We start from the raw sequence: 16,019 nt of genomic DNA, 5'->3' as shown, positions 1-16,019 counted from the left end.
TTGTCATTACTAATACTTTATACTTATTTGATTATTTGCAACCTATACTCTTCAGGTGCATTGGGCTAGAAACTCTATTACTTGGTGCAATGATTTTATGTGCTACTTGATGGAATGTAATGTCAAGTCCAGTTGCTAAATGAATTGGGCACTTCATGTGCATATGGTGTAGTTCCAGACATTAAATCACATTCTTCTATGTGTACGTCATGTTTGTGCAAGGAGGTCATTGCCCATGACTGAATGATGCCAAATGGTGAAAAGATAACTGTTATGTTCTGTAACTCCAAAACATAAGGCTAATTGAAAGAAAAACATGGGAGCTGGGGATAATATTTACTTTTACTTTAGTGACACACTCACTTATGACATGGTGGCATAATGACGTATGCCATTCACATAATTTTCTGTATAACCCATAATGATTTATGTAAACAACAAAGATCACTGAATCAAATTTGTTGTGCACAATATTACTCAAACATCAGAATCAGGTTTATTATCACCGACATGTGACGTGAAATTTGTTAACTTAGCAGCAGCAGTTCTATGCAATACATAATCTAGCAGGCAGAAAAAAATAGTAGTAATAAATAAAATAAAATATAATAATAAATAAACAAGTAAATTGCACATATTGAATAGACTATTTAAAAATGTGCAAAAACAGAAATACTGTATATTAAAAAAGTGAGGTAGTGTCCAAAGCTTCAAAGTCCATTCAGGAATCGGACAGCAGAGGGGAAGAAGCTGTTCCTGAATCACTGAGTGTGTGCCTTCAGGCTTCTGTATCTCCTACCTGATGGTAACAGTGAGAAAAGGGCATGCCCTGGGTGCTGGAGGTCCTTAATAAAGGACGCTGCCTTTCTGAGACACCGGTCCCTAAAGATGTCCTGGGTTCTTTGTAGGTTAGCGGCCAAGATGGCACTGACCAGATTTACAACCTTCTGCAGCTTCTTTCAGTCCTGTACAGTAGCCCCTCCATACCAGATCGTGATGCAGCCTGTCAGAATGCTCTCCACAGTACAACTATAGAAGTTTTTGAGTGTGTTTGTTGACATGCGAAATCTCTTCAAATTCCTAATAAAGTATAGCCGTTGTCTTGCCTTCTTTATGACTACATCAGTATGTTGGGAAAAGGTTAGATCCTCAGAGATCTTGACACCCAGGAACTTGAAACTGCTCACTCTCTCCACTTCTGATCCTTCTATGAGGATTGGTATGTGTTCCTTCGTCTTACCCTTCCTGAAGGCCACAATCAGTTCTTTTGTTTTACTGACGTTGAGTGCCAGGTTGTTGCTGCGGCACCACTCCACTAGTTGGCATATCTCACTCCTGTACACCCTCTCGTCACCACCTGAGATTCTATCAATAATGGCTGTATCATCAGCAAATTTGTGGATGGTATTCGAGCTATGCCTAGCCACAGTCATGTGTATACAGTGAGTAGAACAGTGGGCTAAGCACACACCCCTGAGGTGCGCCAGTGTTGATCGTCAGTGAGGAGGATATGTTATCACCAATCCGCACAGATTGTGGTCTTCTGGTTGGGAAGTCAAGGATCCACTTACAGAGGGAGGTACAGAGACCCAGGTTCTGCAACTTCTCTATCAGGTTTGTGGGAATGATGGTATTAAATGCTGAGCTATAGTCGATTAACAGCATCCTGACGTAGGTGTTTGTGTTGTCTAGGTGGTCTAAAGCCGTGTGAAGAGCCATGGAGATTGCATCTGCCATTGACCTATTGTGACAATAGGCAAATTGCAATGGGTCCAGGTCCTTGCTGAGGCAGGAGTTCAGTCTAGTCATAACCAACCCCTCAAAGCATTTCATCACTGTCGATGTGAGTGCTACTGGGTGATAGTCGTTAAGGCAGCCCACATTGTTCTTCTTTGACACTGGTATAATTGTTGTCTTTTTGAAGCAAGTGGGAACTTCTGCCCATGGCAGTGAGAGGTTGAAAATGTCCTTGAATACTCCCGCTAGTTGGTTGGCACAGGTTTTCAGAGCCAGACCAGGTACTCCATCGGGACCATCTGCCTTGCGAGGGTTCACTCTCTTTAAAGACAGTCTAAATTCAGCCTCTGAGACAGGGATCACAGGGTCATCAGGTGCAGCAGGGATCTTCACAGCTGTAGTTGTGTTCTCCCTTTCAAAGTGGGCATAGAAGGTGTTGAGTTCATCTGGTAGAGAAGCATTGCTGCCATTCATGCTATTGGGTTTCGCTTTGTAGGAAGTAATGTCTTGTAGTCTCTGCCAGAGTTGCCATGTATCTGATATCGCCTCCAACCACGTTCAAAATTGTCCCTTCGCCCTTGAAATAGCCCTTCACAAATCATACTTGGTTTTCTGGTACAGGCCTGGGTTGCCAGACTTGAATGCCACAGATCTAGCCCTCAGCAGACAACGTATCTCCTGGTTCATTCACGGCTTTTGGTCTGGGAATGTACAGTAAGTCTTTGTCAGCACTCACTCATCCACACAGGTTTTAGTGAAGTCGGGAACAACTGCAGCACACTCATCCAGATTCAAAGATGAATTCCTGAATACAGTCCAGTCCACCGATTCAAAGCAGTCCTGTAGGTGCTCCTGTGCTTCCCTTGTCCATACCTTCTTGGTCCTCTCTAATGGAACATTAATGGAATATTAGAAATACAACTCTCCTCCCTGCTAAGCTATAAACTCAATATAGAATGCATCTCAACATACTGCATATATATGTGTGTGTGTGCGTGTATGTGTGTGTGTGTGTGTGTGTGTGTGTGTGTGTGTGTGTGTGTGTGTGTGTGTGTGGAGATGCATATGTTGATATATATATATAGAGAGAGAGAGAGAGAGAGAGAGAGAGACAGAGAGAGCGAGATGATATTTATATAGACTTGTGGCTGTGAAACAATCTCAGGTTCTAGGGCCTCTTCTGTGGTAAGGGTACGAGTTGACTCTCGTTCTGACAGCTCTGGACACCTTCCTTCTCCAACAATGGACAATGCTGTCCTCAACTTATCATCTCTGGATGATATCAGAAACAATCTCCACTGTGTAGGAGAGTGGTCCAGTTCTGTCATTAATCTTTCCAAGTACCCACTTTTGACCATCTCTGTAGTCCCTCACCAGGACTGCTTGTCCAGGCGTGAAACATCAAACCTCCTTGTTTTGGGGGCCCCCAGTTTGCCTCAGCCTTTTGTCCTGCATAATCCTTCTGAAATTGGGGTTTGAGGAGATCCAAGCATGAGCGCAAGGGACAACCCAAAAACAACATAGCTGGCAAATTGCTACTTGTGGAGTGTGCTGTATTGCGATATGTGTGGAGGAAATGAGCTAGCTTCTAATCTTCGAGGAGCAGTGCTTCAGAAAGGCAGCATCCATTATTAAGGACCCCAATCACCCTGGGCATGCCCTCTTCTCGTTACCACCAGGAAGGATGTACAGAAGCCTGAATGTACACACTTAGCGAATCAGGAGCAGCTTTTCCCTTCTGCCATCTGATTCCTGAATGAACATTGAACCCATGAACACTATCTCACTGTTCTTATTATTTCTGTTTTTGCATGACTATTTTTAATTTAACTAGTTAAAATACATATATATTTACTGCAATTTATATATTTACTAATTTTTCTATATTTATTATGTATTGGATTGGACTGCTGCCACTAAGTTAACAAATTTCATGGCATATGCCAGTGATATTAAACATGATTCTGACTCATTAGTTCTCAGCTTGGATGGTACAACAACTCCCTGTCAACATAGGGCAAGCTCCAACAAGGTCAAGTTCATCCTGGCACTGGTAAAAATAGGGTATCTGGGATTTCTAACTCACATTCCAGACATTTTCGATGGCCACGTAGACTTGAGACAGCATGGGGTTTCCCTTTACATCATCTCTGCTATAATAGAGAGACTTCTGATTTGCATTAGGGATAATAAGTCAAGAGGATTGTCCTCTTTTGTAAATTTTTCAGCTATTTTCTTTTCTAAGCGTGAAAGGGGCAAATCATTCACGCTGTCGCTGTTAGTGGAACACTCTCAACAGGAATGAGGGTGAACTCTCTCTCATACGGGTACTGGTTGAAAGATTTCACACCCCAAACCAGACTCAAGGCCTCTCTGCCAATCTGTGTAATTTTTGGCTGCAACATGATGCAAAGGCTATGGGGGCTTTCAATTCCGTCACTTCTAACATGTGACATGGCTGCAGCTGTCCACTGTCACCAGTTCCTTTGCCTTTTGTAAAGCCACCTCACTATGCTTTGTCCATTGCCATTTCTTCCCACTCCGTGCTAATGAGTTTAAGGGGAGGAACACAGTAGTAAGGTTTGGCAGGAAGCTGTTATGGTACTTGTAGTTGACAAAGCCAAAAAGGATCGCAACTGTGACACGTCCATTAGCCTTGAGGCATCCACCACTGCTTGGATTTTCTCAGCACACTTGTGCAATGCTTGTGCATCAATGGTATGACCGCAAGAAGTTGGTTTAAAGAATTCACACTCGCTGCGTCATGCTCTGAGCCCACAATCTTTTCATCATTTTATCACTGCTTTGAGATGTTGCAGATGTTCCTTGCAATCCTCACCATAAACAATGATATCATCCAGGTAACACAGAGTGCCTGGACAGCTTTGTAGCACCTGGTTCATAGTTTTCTGCCAGTGTGCAGGTCCAGACACTATTCCAAAATTAAGCCTTTTATGGTTATAAAGCCTTTTTGTGTGTTTATGGTGAAAAACCCTTTGGATTCTCCTTCCATCTCCATCTGTAGATAGGCTTCAGCTAAGTCACTTTGCTGAAGTGTTTCACACTAGAACGGTTTGCAAAGATATCCTCTATTCTGGGTAGAGGTTAATGACCTACTTTCAGTACTGGATTGATGGTGACCTTAAAATCACCACAGAACCTGACAGACCATTCTTCCTGGCTCCTGGGGCCACTGACATTGCCCATGGGTTCCACTCAATCTTAGACAGAATTCCTTTAGCCTCCATGCGATCTAGCTTACTAGTTACTTTATCACGGATGGTTTGAAGAACAAGGAGGGCTTTGTAAAACTTGGATGTGGCATTTTTATTTAACACTCTTTTACCCTTGATATGTTTCAGTTTTCCAATGAAATCCCTGAGCACTGCCGTGGCATCATCTAGTACCTTTCTTTGTTCAACTTCAGTTGACTTTATTGCAAGGGATTGGCATGCAATTGCTGGATGGATCTTCAATTAAGTTGTAGTTATCTCAGTCAGTCTTGACTGCACAATGCTGGCTCTCCTGATTTTAGAACATACAAGCCCAATATGGCATGTTGGTTGTTGTATTTCACTGTTATGAGTGTCATTTCCACAGGAGTTATTTTTCTCATCAGTATGAATTCTTTGTTAAATATCTGCAGGCTTCAGTTCAATATCTTTGAAATACTGTTCAAATTTTGTGGAATGACTGAACTAGCTGAGCCAGTGTTCAATCCCATTTGAATTAATTTGCCATTCATTTCTGGAGTAAGCTATATTGCTTGTCTATTGTAAATCTTAAGCCTACCCTGTCCTGTGTCAATCTCATCATTATCAGACTTTTTATTAAACTGAAGCGACCTTTTATCTTTTTCTCTTCTCTGTGCAGCCCATTTATTTTTGTCTGCTCAGCATGCTTTTTGTATGTTTCCTACTTTGTTGCACATTCTGCAAGTTTTGCCTTTAAACCTGCATTGTTCTGGTGTATATGAGCCCTACCCACAATGATATCACAATTTGTTCAGCAAGACCAGCTTCATTTTAACTGCTGCAATTTTGTTCATGCACACTTTCATTCCTGACTGCAACTCTATTGCATCTCCAGCTGCTGTTTCCATTGATACAGTGATTTCAACTGCTTTTTTAAATGTAAGTCATGCTTCAGTTAGGAGTCATTTTTGAGTGGTTCTTTGCAAGTTTCCACAAGCTAAGCCATTACCATTAAGCCCATCACAGAACTGAGAAGGTTCAGACAATTTCTTCAATTCAGCCACATAAACTCAAATGGATTTCCTTTCCTTTTGATTCCACTGATAAAACCTAAAGTATTTTGCAATCAACAATGGCTTTGGTTCTAAATTTTCCTTCATTACATTCACAATATCAGCAAAACTTATTTCAGCTGGTTTGGTTGGAGCAGTCAAGCATTTTTGTAAATTATATTTTTCCATCTATTATACTTAGCAAAGTTGGCACTCCTTTCTCATTGGCTATTTCAATTGCTTCAAAATACTGCTCAATTTAATAACCAGAATATTACCCATTTGTACAATCTGTCTTTCCAGTGTAACCAGCCATTTTTGCTTTTTTAAAATATATTATTATTATCACTCAATAGTCACTATTCATGAACCCATGAATTTCAGCCGTTTTCTGCCTTTTTACTAACTCGAACATATCTGACTCCTTCTGGAAACAAGTTGTGCTGCACATTTTTTTAACTCAAATATCTCTCTCTGTCTCCTTGCAAAGAAGAAAAACATGCTACACTTCAAAAGGTAGCCAGTCATCTCGGGTTTATTTTAAAACTTACTTATCAACACCGTTATATTTTGTAACTCCAACACATAAAACTAATTGAAAAGAAAACACAGGAGCTGGGGATAACTTGTGTACATTTAGTTTTATTTTAACGAGGTGTTCACATAGGACGTGATGGTGTAATGCTGCATGCCAATCATATATTTTTCCATATAACCTGTAATGAGCTCTGTAAATAACAAAGAATGCAAATCAAACAACATATTTACAATACTACTCAAATATTACTGACATATTAAATACACAACAACAACTTTGACATAACAGCTACAGTAGAGTATAAGTCTCTTCCTGCACTTCTGAAAGATCTCACATCTATCTGGGACTATGCCGGGATGTCTTACAGTGAAGATTCCAGCAGGGAATCTCCTCTCAGAGGTAACTCCACCACTCTAAGAACATAGAACTTAGAACATAGAATAGTACAGCACAGTACAGGCCCTTCGGCCCACAACGTTGTGCTGACCCTTAATCCCTGCCTCCCGTATAACCCCCCCACATTAATTTCCTCCATATACCTGTCTAGTAGTCTATTAAATTTCACTATTGTATCTGCCTCCACCACTGGCTCAGGCAGTGCATTCCACGCACCAACCACTCTCTGAGTAAAAAACCTTCCTCTAATAACCCCCTTGAACTTCTCACCCCTTACCTTAAAGCCATGTCCTCTTGGATTGAGCAGTGGTGCCCTGGGGAAGAAGCGCTGGCTGTCCACTCTATCTATTCTTCTTAATATCTATCATGTCTCCTCTTATCCTCCTTCTCGTCAAACAGTAAAGCCCTAGCTCCCTTAACTCTCTTAGCTCTCTTTGTGCAGGTAACTTCCTGTTTATAACTTTATCTTGTGGGTTCCCAAGAGTCTACTGTCCTGGCTCCCTGTCAGCAACTGGTGACACTTGCGCTCTGCTCAGTTACACTCTCTTTAACATTTAAGGACAAATTTACCTCAAGATAGGCCCTGTTGACAAAGTACCACATCCTTTAAGAGTTCCCATTACGGTAAGGAGTAGGTGAGACAAAGTTGGATCTCGTGTGCTATTAGATCTATGGAGGATTGGTGTGTGTGTGCGTGTGTGTGTGTGTGTGTGTGTGTGTGTGTGTAATGCCTGTGATTTTAAAGTGTACAATACTTTGCAAATGGTGTGTGCTACTGTATCACACCCCCTTGACTTCACCACATTACTATGGGACGCCCATGCAGCCATGCTTCAAATGTGCATGTAAAAGATGAAAAATTCAATTCCCTCCACTGTCTGTAAGGGGTTTCTGTGTTCTCCCTGTGACTACATGGGTTTCCCCCAGGTGCTCCGGTTTCCTCCCACAGTCCAAAGATACAGCAGTTGGTAGGTTCATTGGTCATTTTAAATTGTCCTATCATTATGCTAGGGTTAAATCGGGGGATTGCTGGGCAGCACGGCCCAAAGGGCCAGAAGACTCTGCTCTGAGCTGCATCTAAATAAATTACTTAATTAAATATCTTGGCCAACTTGTTTTACTCATAGGGTACCAGATACCAGGAGTTGGCTCCCAGGCAAATTGTTGAAACAATAAGACAGGAGTTTCCAAATGCAGTTGAATGAGATCTGTGACAATTAAAGGACTCAGCGGATCACTTAACATAGCGCTTGTCTTCCTAGACTGCTCATACGCAGACCACAGTTGACGCGGCTGCTATCCCACACTCTTTGCAGGAAACCACTGCAATTGTAAATGACGGCACTTCTTAAACATCATGGTTTCGCCTTCCTGAGGTCAGAATTCACTCTGCTGCATTTCAAGGGTTGCTCCACATCATAAAATAGCTGAAGCAAACCTGTTGGAGCGCAGGAATGACCACCTGCTGTGTTTTCCAATGAGGGTTAACAGAGAGTAATCAAACATTTCTTCATAATGGAAAATATGTTCATACCAAGGGCACAGAAAACGATGTTTTGACCTTTCCCCACATAAGTCATTAATAAAGAATGTAATTCAAGAAAACAATAAATCCTTGCTATACACATTTATCTTTACATTCAATATTTGAAATAAAAGTGTTTTACCGCCTACTTCCACTATATTGGCCATCACAGAAGGGGCTTCTCTCACTTGCTCTCCTTCTGATCTTAAGGCAATTTTTTCTGGGCAGTTTTCAGCAGGCGTGAAAGGCAAAATAGGTGACAGGCCACAACAAACTTCAGTTAAAAATTTGCGGCCCTTCTCCCTTCTAATCAGACAAGGCATCAGGGTCTGCAATTCTCTCCTTAAATCTCCCTGCCTTAGTCCTCCCCTATTCTGAACTAAATCCCAACCACTTTAACCAAATTTTTGTCATCTTTGCTGTTATCTCCTTTGGTACATCAGTGCCAACGTTTGCAATCATATCATGTGCCTTTTACTCTGTATGAAACAGGCTGTTGACATTGTTTCTCTCATTCTTCATGAATGCAGTCAGCAAAATGTATCAATGAGAAGGAAAATAAATCAGTTTAGGAATAGGAAATTTTTTAAACCAATTGCATGCAACAGTAACAGCTGTTTAAGGAGAAAAACATTGCAAAACAATTTTTCTTTTGTATTTTCTCTATGTCTGGTGGAGATCCACAGAGGCAGATAGCATCAAATTGCTTCAGTATTGGAAGAGGATGGAGCCGCAGCCCCTCAGTCTGATGGCAGCTGTGATTTCTTACTCTTCCTGCCTTAATTTTCAGTATCTCTTCTTTTTACAAGCCCCCAGACTCTGAAAGCAGGACTCCCTTCAACATCTGCTGCATCTGGTGCCGCAGGATTTGGAGAGGTGGGAGTAGGAAGTCAAAGCACGGGGACAAAAAAGTTAAATTGTATTAATCTCAGGATTTTCCCTGGAATAGACAGTGGATTTCATATAAGAGAGATAAGGAATTCTCTGCCAAAATGCCATTCATTTTTCGAGCTGATGTAAGAACAATGAGTTCAGTTTGCTTTGGAAGTTTGCTCCAACCAGGAATGCAACTAAATATACAGTGTAGCTTAAACAACAACGTGCTATCGGAAGAAGGAAGTAGTTTGGGGTTTTTCTCAGTTCCGACAGGATAAAGCCATCAGTAAGTTGCCGGAGGACAGCATAGGAGCAGGATGAATGGAGGCTGCAGTAGTTCATCATTGTCTTTGCAGGCTGCAGACTCCTTGCAGAATTACAAGGTGGTATTTTCTTCACAAATTGCAGACTCCACCAGTTTCCCTTTTCTTTTAATTAAGCCTCCAAGGGTGAGGAGAAGAAGTTTGTCTCCCACCCAAGATTTCAGATTCAGATTTATATATCATAAGTCCTTTGAAACATAAAGTGAAACGTGTCATTTGCACTAACAACCAACACAGCCGATGATGTGCCGGGAGCAGCCTGGAAGGGTTGCCATATATTCCTGCGCCAACGTAGCATGCCCATAATGTTTGGCAAAATAATGCAAGCAGCAACAAATAAGACAATAATAACAAAACAAGTCCCTTCCCCACTTCCCATTCCCTCACACACACACATACAGGCCTTCAATCCCAGGGCAGGTCACATCCAGGCCTCTAGACTCTTAACATCAGGCTTCTAACCTCCAGTCCCAGGCCTGGACTTGCAGGCTCGACGTTTCACCTCCTGTCTTGCTGACCTCTGGCATTCAACCTTCGGCTTCTCTTCCAGACTTGGCTGACTTCCGCGTATCGACCCCTGGACTTGCCAGTCACAGGTTTGACCTTCGGGGGGGGACACTGAAAGTGTTAGATTTGAATCATTCGCTTACTAATTGGATATTGCAGCTCAAATTGTGGCATCCTCTTCCCATTTTAAAATGTATAAAATGCAGTAAAATTTATGAGATTTAATATATTTATTGTAATTTCAAGGAATTAGAAATTTCATGTTACAATGTGATGTCTGCATTAATGACAAAAATCTGTACACACCAATGTGGAAGTAGTGTGGATATTACTAACAATTATATTTTTATGTAAATATAAGGAACCTCAGAAGTGAGAATTATCAGTCTTAACTTCATAAATTTTGTAAAGCAGCAATAACGAGTGAAATTAGGAGTCGAATTTAACTCTAAATAGAGAGGAGCCTTTCAAATGTCAGGAACAGGATGTCATCTGGCCCACCTCCTGTTTTAAAGAAAACAGGACAGAGACACACAACTGCTCTTGCATGAGGTAGGCTAATTATTTAGATATTATAATGCGGCTGAAAGCAAAAAGCAAACGCAATTCCTGGACATCTGAAGTGAAAAACAGGAAGTGCTTGAAATACTCACCAGGTTAGGCAGCCTCTGTGGAGAGAGAAACAGAGTTAGGGTGTCAGGTCAATGACTTTTCATCAGAACTGGAAAAGCGGAAAAACAAGAGTGTTTTAAGTTGCAGTGGAGGGGGAAGAAGTAGAGAGAGCAAAGGAATTATCTCTGATGAGGCAGAGAGCAAGAGATCAGAGACATGGAGATTCAAAGGGTATAGGTGCTATTGATGTCGTCGGATTGAAGGTGATAAAGGGTTGTTAATCATTCTGAATCTATCTTGAGGAGTTGTAAATAGGGAAGGATGAGTAAGGCTAGAGAAGAGAAAGAAAACAGCAAAAGCAATATTCAAACTGTAAGATTCAGTTCACAAAAGTAATTAAAATTATTATATAAAACAAATACAGGAAATATCCAGTAGTTCAGGAGGCATCAAGGAGAGAAAAACAAGTTGATATTACTGATTAAAGATCAGAATTGGCTAGTTCTGACAGAGACATGAAAGGTTGGTGAATCTGAAATGGTTGAATTTACGACTGAGTCACAAAAATTACAAAGTGCCTAGAGAGAAAGTGAAATGCTGTTCCTCGAGTTTACACTGGGCTTTGCTGAAGCAGTGTAGCAAATCAAATGAGTGGAGGTGTCATGGAAAATTAAAGTGAGAGGCAAATGGAGACTCAGGATCATCACTACAAACTGAGTGAAGGAGTACTGGGAAGCATTCAACCAATATGGATTTGATAATAAAGGTCCCTGCCAACAATTTGACAGACATTTGTTTTGAAATTCATACACAAACAAAAGATTAAATATTAGACCAAAAGATCATAAGACATAAGAGCAGAATTAGGCGATTTGACTTATCAAATCTGCTTCGCCATTCCATCATGGCTGATTTATTATCCCTCTCAACCCCGTTGTCTTGCCCTCTACCCATAAACTTTGATGCCCTTACTAATCAAGAACCTATCAACCTCTGCATTGTATATATCCAATAACTTGGCCTCCACAGCCTATCCCAAGATGGCTCCAGCAAACAATGCGACCAACAGCGACATCCTGTAGACAGTTCATGAAACTGCTTCTTTTATTTCATTTACTTCTCTTTCTTTCAGAAATGATTTTCTACTAAGCTGCGTGTGATCGGAACCTATAACTGACATTTTGATAGTGTGTTTTTGGGCTGATTGAGGTTTCTGGCGTGTTGCAGTCTCCGAAAGTGTTCTATGAGGTTTCAAGCGAAGTGTGCAGCCTGGAGGTCTGGAAGGCTGGAGATGGGGTACGAGCCCGTGATCAACTCCATTACTAACCTCCGATTGAGACGTCGAGCAAGGCTGCGTCGGCGGGGACGAGAGCAGAGGACAGCTAGATGGATAGCTAGAAGGTGGTAGGTGAAGCCCAGAGGGTGGGGAAGGTAAAGGGCTGGAGATGAAGGAATCTTATTGGAGAGGAGAGTGGACCATAGGAGAAGGGGAAGGAAGGAAGGAAGTGGGGCACCAGTGGGAGGTTAAAAGAGGTAAGAGGGCAGGTTGGGAAATAGAAGAGGGAATGGGATGGAAAAATTTAATTTACTGGAAAGAGAAGTGAATATTCATGCCAACAAGTTAGAGGCTATCCAGAAGGAATATGGTCCATGGCCTCTCCCATTCTTCATTCTATCTTTCTTCCCCCTCCCACCTTTTAATTCCCACATCTTTCCCCTTTCTTTCCAGTCCTAAAGAAGAGTTTCTGCCCAAATATCAACTGTTCATTTATTTCCACAGATGCTGCCTGACCTGCTGAATATGTTGCTTTGGCCTATAATTTCCTTTCTTTTACCTCCCTCCCATCTTAAAGTGTAGGTGACATTTGTAAATTTCCAGTCCTCCAGAACCATTCCAGGATCTAGTGATTCTTGCATGATCAATACTAATGCTTCAGCTATCTCTTTCAGAACCCTTGGGCGTAGTCCATGAGGTCCAGGTGACTTATCTACCTACAGACTTTTCAATGTGCTACATAAGAACGAATAGGTGTTTTTTCCTGTCTTTGCAATTCTGTTCCATTGGTTTCAATGGAAGAGTTTGGAAGAAATCAGGTTCCTGTTAGAGTGATTTTTGGGTTTAGGTCATTTACATTTAGCAAATGGCTTTGGCTACCGGTCTTCTGTTCCTTGATAATGCATTGAGGATTTAATTTGGAACAATGCATTCCTAAAAGCTATGTATCCCAGACTCGTCACTGCTGGTGTCTGTGGGATCGATGCGAATCCGAAGGTGTGAAGTTTGTATGTAGTTTCAAAAGAAAGCATTGTCTATACTTCGTAAATATGGGATTATCACTTGTGTTTAGCAAATAAATATCGAGCCCCATGATGGGTCAGCAGACCTTTCCATCGAAAGCATCTCCGTATGATGCCTGCTGTACCTTGTTTTGTCGAATAAAGAAGCTGCTTTGTATCTAACAGTAATTCTCTCCGGTGATTCCATTCACACAACAACAGTTCCCAACATTGTAGGTCTTACCTATCTATCATACAGGTACTCAAGCAATCCTTTTAGATGAAGTAGCAATTCATTTGCAATTCTTCCAACCTAGTGAACTCTCATAGCTTCCCACTAAGGGATTAGTAAAAGATAAGTTTCAATTTAAAAGGTAAGATCAACAGCTAGGTTCTTGAATTGGCCAGTGAGTCATTCAATATGACTTTTTGGTCCAATGGTGCATATTGGGCAACATTTGCCAATGTCATACAGTATATTTGCATACATCTGTCCATTGGTCAATATGGTGCCTTCAACACAGAAAGAAATACCAAGCAACTTCTATATGGAACATCAGCATTGTGGCCATTACAGAGGTTTGGCTGTCACAAGAGCCGGAATGTTTCAAAAGGGGAAGGGAAGAAGGTAAAAGTGGTGGGGAAGTGGCATTAATACTCAGGGATAACATCATATCTGCAGAAAGGTGTGATTTTGTGGAGGGGTTATCGACTGAGTCAGTGTGGGTAGAAGTCAGAAACAGGAAGGGAACACCCCACCACCACCACTAATGGTAGTAGCTTGTAAGGAAGAAGAATTGTAAGGAAAGAGTTAAATGTAATTCCTCCTTGGTATATGGTAAGATAAAATGTTGTTAGCTTGGAGTGGGGTTGTTCTGAGGAAGTACAAGAGAACCAGTCCGCGGCAATGTTTTGAGAAAATCGAGGAAATACAAGTCTGGGCAAATATAATAGTGGAAAGTGGTGAAAAACATGTTTGTCTGGGCTGAAGGTCATAAGAGATAAAGGGACTGCAGCAGGTATCATCACGGGATGAAAAGGAAGAGGTTTTGAAGGGTATAAAGGAGCCACTCTGTGCAGGAGAGAGCTTTGCCTTAGGCTAGGTCATGGTCGGTGCTAGTGCTAAGAACCAAAGGAGATAGGGACAAGTATGTCGAGCGAGTCAGAATACGTTGAGTCAGAGCTAGAGAGGGAAAGAGAAAACAAGCTGTGTGTCAGATTGTCAGATCTGTGGCTCCCCTCTGACACGGGGGAGATGGGCTAGTTTAGCAGATGATAAGTATTGTCCTGATTTTGTGCTGCTACTACTTTTACCTTTGTTTTCCTTTCTCATTGCATTTGTGCTAGTTCTAATTAAGTGTCTTCTTGTGTCCTTGAACAGGTGTGTGTGGTGTCTTCTTTGTTTGCGAATGCATATGTGCATACCCTGAGCTGAATCGGAAAAGCACACAGAACGAGTTTTAAAATCATTTTTGTTACAGATAGTATCACTGCTGCCAAAAGGCAGGATTTTGTGGAGGTATTGACTACTGAGTCAGTGTGGGTGGAAGTCAGAAACAGGAAGGGAATGATCACTCCACTTGGTGTATTATATGGAATCCTCAATAATTATAGCAACACCGAAGATCAGATCGGGAGGCAGATTTTAGAAAGGTGCAAATATAATAAGGTTGTTGTCATGGGTGACTTCAGCCTTCCTAATATTGATTGGCAACTCCAGAGTACAAAAGGTTTAGATGTGGCAGAATTTGTTAGATGTGTCCAGGAATGATTCCTGACACAATATGTGGACTGGAGGAGAAGCCACACTGGGTCTAGTACCGGGTAATGAACCTGGTCAGGTGACAGGACTCTCAGTGATTCATTTCCGACACAGTGACCACAACACCCTGGCATTCGTCATAGCCTTGGTCAGCGATAGGAGCAGACAATATAGGGAAGTATTTAATTGGGTAAATTATGATGCCATTAGGCAGAAACTTGCAAGTGTAAATTGGGAACAGATGTATTCAGGAAAATGCGCAATAAAAATGTGGGAGTTGTTTAGGAGTACTTACCTAGAGTTCTGGATAGGTTTGTCCTACTGAGACAGGGAAATGATGGTAGGGTGAAGGAATCATGATTGACAAAAGATGTCAAACATCTAGTCAAGAGGAAGAAGGAATTATACTTAAGGTTGAAGAAATAAGGATCAGACAGTGCTCTTGAGAATTATAAGGTAAATAGGAAGCAGCTTAAGAATGGATTTTTGAGAGCTAGAGGAGGATATGAGAAGGCCTTGTTGAGTAGGATTAAGGAAAACCCCACAGCATTCTACACAAATTTGAAGAACAGGAGGATGACTAGAGTGAGGGTAGGACCAATCAGGAATTAAAGAGGAAACATATGCCTGCAATTGAAGGAACCAGGGAAGGTCCTTAATGGATACTTTGCTTCAGTATTCACCAGTGAAAAGGACCTTGATGAATGTGAGGTCATTGTACAACAAGATGTTAAAAAAGGGATTTGGTGGAATTTTTGATAAACATTAGGATAGATGAGCTCCTGGAGCCAGACGGGATATATCCCAGGTTACTACAGGAAGTGAGGGAAGAAATTGCTGCACTTTTGGCAATAATCTTTGCATCCTCACATGCCACAGGAGTAGTAACAGATAATTAGAGGGTGGCAAATATATTCCTTCGTACAAAAAAGGGAAAAGGGAGTAGGGATAACTCTGGGAATTATAGAACGGTGAGTCTTACACCAGTAGTGGGAAAACTATGCAGAGGATTCTTAAATACAAAACTTACAAGCATTTGGAGTAACATAGTCTGATTAAGGATAAACAACATAGCTTTGTGTCTCACGAGCCTGATCGAATTCTTCAAATAATTGACAAAACATATTGGCGAAGACAAATCAGTGGATAATATGTATAATGGATTTTAGTAAGGCATTTGATAATGTTCCCCATGGCAGACTTATTTAGAAAGTCAGGAG

This window comes from Mobula birostris, chromosome 24 (genome assembly GCF_030028105.1).
Source record: "Mobula birostris isolate sMobBir1 chromosome 24, sMobBir1.hap1, whole genome shotgun sequence".
Classification (NCBI taxonomy): domain Eukaryota; kingdom Metazoa; phylum Chordata; class Chondrichthyes; order Myliobatiformes; family Myliobatidae; genus Mobula; species Mobula birostris.
Note: the sequence above shows the minus strand (reverse complement) of the source record.